We start from the raw sequence: 4,445 nt of genomic DNA on the forward strand, positions 1-4,445 counted from the left end.
TTTTTCCCCCCAATATAAACAGGTCCTACCTCACTCACAAGTATACCACCGATGTGAAACCTCAAATTTACGTACTTAGTGTCCATTACCTTAGAACAATTGAAATATGCAAAGTTTAATAAGCCAACTATTGTTCATGAAATCAGTAGCTAAAAATCGCCACCAGTACGAAAATTAAGTTCAGGAGTAAAGAAAGAGTACCTTATGTAGTCAATTTCTTCTTCTTTCAACTCTTTTCAGGTGGTATCAAAACCTAAAAAATTATACAAAATTGTTAATATTTTGAGACAAAAATAAGAACCCTAACATTTTTTGACAAATGAGTAACTAACCTTCAAACCATGATGAATTTGTGAATTAATAGTGAAAACCCTAAATTTACTCAAAATTTTCACACACCAAAGAGACCCAGCTGAGAAACAGAGAAAGATGTTTCTACATGTTGAAAGTAAAACTTTAATCTTTTGACATGGTGGAATTTGTTTCCATGTGGCAATCTATGTGGCATTTAAAAAAAAATTGAGAGAGTGTAATACACACACTATCATATTTTACTTGAGGTGTGTTTTTCAAAATATAATGTAATAGTTTAGGTGTGTTTCTCACACTTTCGATAGTTCGGGTATGAAACTCAAAAAAAGGTATAGTTTAGGTGTGTTTTAACCACTTATCTCTTTAAATTAAGAGAGTAATATATGAATAGTTTTGACGGAATATTTTATGTAATATATCACTCGCATACCTTAATCATTTATATATGATGATTTCTTCCAACAGATATAAGCTTATTACTAAATGCCGCTTCTATATCAAGACTACCAAATCCTGAAGTTTAATTACTCTGGAGATGACGAAAATAAAATGTTACAAAAGTTGAGCGACTATATGTGATATTAATCCATATATAGCTACAGACACAAACCCAAGCTAAAGTGGTAAGAATTTGTCATTCCTAGCTAATAATGATACAAGCAAATATTAGCTACGCCGTTTTCTAGCTAGGTATTAGCCTGTAACTATTTTCTGAGTTTATTTGTTAAACATCATGTACTACAAGATGAAATAAGCAATTGAATCTATTCAACTCATCACATAATTTTACACAACCATTGAATTTTCTTTTTGATTTCTGGTTAATATATTAAAAAAATTAATACAAGTTCGATTTCAACTACTTTTAAAAAGTGGAATTGCTCAAGATTGGTTTATGTCTGCTCATTATAATGATCATGATGAATAGGCAGTGAGTTGAGTATTAAAATAGCTTGAAGATTTGAGATTGATTTGTTCCATGCTTAATGACATTATTGGATCGATAGTTTAAAAAAGATATAGTGTATGAAATTTTGTCTCATTTGGGATTGATAGGCAAATTGTAGGCTTGTTCCATATGTTTGTGTGCTTTTACCAAATTTTAAATATTATGTACTCGCTCTATCTCAATTTATGTGATACATTTCGTTTTCCGAGAGTCAAACAGTTTAAGTTTGACCGAGAATTTGCTCATGGAATCTTCAATTTTTTAAAAATGAGAGTTATATATTTGTAAACTACGTAAAAAGTACTATAAGTCACAATAATTGACAGTTCAAAATATTTAAAAGATATATGAAAAATTTACGATCAAAGATAAACTTGTTTGAATCTCAAAATTCAAAATGTGTCACATAAATTGAGACATAAGGGTTTTTGTTTTTCGAGGAATGCCCTGAGGTATCATGTACTTAGATACTCCCTCCATTTCAAATTAATTGAATTGTTGAGGTTTTCACACCCTTTAAGAAAAAGAAAAAGATTAAGACATAAATTAGATATACCTTTTCATTTTTACCCTTATTAATGTCAAATTTATGATTAAAATAACTAAACATTAATTATAATAACTAATTTCAATACTAACTAATTATGAAGGCGACTCCATATTCATGAGTTGTACTATGTAATTAAGATTAGCAATTGGAGAAGCAAACTCGAGAAGCTCTTTGCTATTTTCAAATTGAGTCACGTCTTTTTCTGGTAATACAATAATTACCTCAATCCCATCTCCACTTAGATTATCCATAAACATGCAGGTGTTTGCAATCCCATATACGGGAATTGTTACCCTGCTTGGGTTTCCCAATCCAAAATCCAAATTATTCAATGGGTAATTGCAAACACTGCTACTTCTATAAAATTCAATTTCTTTACCCATCGAATATATCCACTCAGTCCAAAGCGACACTAGCTTCTCCTCCTTCACATGCCCCCTCCTTCTTCAGTTCATCTTTAGCTTTTCTTATCTCGCGAACCATTCTGCCAATTGTCATTTCATCCTCACTCATTGTTTCCACTTTGATAAAACTAAGAATATTCCCTATTGTCCGTGTTGCTACTGGTGGATCCAATATTGGACGTAAATTCACAGGTATTGACAATGAGGATCGTTTAAACGAGCTCGAGTTTGCTCGAGCTGCTGTTACAGCACACTATCACTTATTAGTTTGAAAAACATATCTCAATGGTGTGTGTAGTGCACCCTCCACTTGAATAAAATATTCCTTATTGACAAAACTTAAATAATAAACTATTAATATTAATTAAATATTAAAGATTAAAATATTACTAATTTTTGAAAAAACAAATTTTAAATTGTTTTTCCTACCCAATCCACCACGGCACCACTTACTCCCCTCCCCCTTCCATCCACCGTCCTTTTTAAAAATAAAAAAAAACTTTTATAAAATATTTTAAAAAAATTCATTCTTCATCCTCTCCCTTACATTTTTCCCGTTTTGTGTTATTTATGTACATATATTTTTAAGAATTTGTTTCTACTTATGTACTGAATATAACATAAATAAAAATTAAATTTTAAAAAATATCTTGTGGTGGCAAGTAAAATATATTTTCGATATGTATATATCTAACACAAAATAAGAAAAAAAGTTAGACTCAGAAAGTTAGGTGGAGTTGGTAGAATTTAATGTTACTATATGATAGACAAAAGCCTTTATAAATGATACTAAATTAGGTATTTAAGATATATATTGTTTGAGAATATATTAATTAATAAACACATATTTATAATTAATATTGAAAAAAATAGTTTAATTATTTTTGTATTGCAAAACTAATTTCAAATACCATATATCTGAAATTATTTGAAATGAGTAACCCTGTGAAAAATATATTAAACACGAATATAAATAGCAGCGTCCAAATCGAATTTACGTTCAGTCATACGCTTTCCTAGGTATGTGTTGGACTGAAACTAACAAGGAACCTAATGGCGTGTTTTCTAGTTCAGCTAAAACTTCAGAGGAAAATCTCAAATAAATCCACAATTAAGTGCGTTTGCCCTATGGTATGGAGAAAAATATTAATTTTTTTAGAAAGATAAGTTATGAAAAAAATAAGAAAAATGACTTATTTAACGAAAGATTGGAAAAATAAGTTTTATAAATAATATTGTATATTTATTCCCTTTATTATATCATCCCTATATATATATCCACCTGCATGTTTATGGATAATTTACATCAGCCAAAGTTTCAAGTTCCAAGGGATTCAATCCAAACACTCATAGATTCTATGCCCGCCTCTGCTCTGATGTTTCAACCCTGAAGTCACTTTCTTTAGAGTTGAGATACACAACTTGATGCTGCCATCTTTCCTTTGAGTTTGATGTAGAAGGTAAAATTCAATACTTATAGTAGGCGGGGCATCCAGGCAACGAGCAACTCGTGCCAACGTTGCATCCCACGTGTATTATGCTATGTAGATTACATGTGTCTATTTGTTTAAACAAATTTAAGTGTCTACTAGTATATGCTCAAATTTAGAGAACATAGATGCTAACTGAGATCAAGTTAAAAAACATATTTATGTAACTATTTTTAGTCCATCGTCATAAAATATCACTTTTCTATATTTTGAAATAATTTTACTTTAACATTTTAATTTTTATCTTTGATGAAATAATTTATAACCATAAATTATCTATAATTATTTTAAACAACAAATTACAAAAAAATATATTATTTTTTACACTTTGTATCGAGTAAAAAAACATCATTTAAAATAGAGATAAGTGTAAAAAACACCTAAGCTATCCCCTTTTTTGAGTTTCATACCTAAATTAGTGAGAGTGTCAGTTTCAAAACTAAACTATCATTTTTTAGTTTGAGAAACATATTTCAATGGTGTGTATAGTGCACCCTCCACTTGAATAAAATATTCCTTCTTGACAAAATTTAAATAATAAACTATTAATATTAACTAAAAATTAAAGATTAAAGTATTACTATCCCAAAAAAAAATTATTTTTTGAAAAAATAAATTTTAAATTGTTTTTCCTACCCACTCCACCACCTACTCCCATCCCCCCTCCATCCACTGTCCTTTTTTTAAAAAAAAAATCTTTTATAAAATATTTTTTAAAAATTCATTCTTCATCCTCTCCC

The sequence above is a fragment of the Solanum tuberosum genome, unplaced genomic scaffold, assembly GCF_000226075.1.
Source record: "Solanum tuberosum cultivar DM 1-3 516 R44 unplaced genomic scaffold, SolTub_3.0 scf00303, whole genome shotgun sequence".
In the NCBI taxonomy this organism is placed as follows: Eukaryota; Viridiplantae; Streptophyta; class Magnoliopsida; order Solanales; family Solanaceae; genus Solanum; species Solanum tuberosum.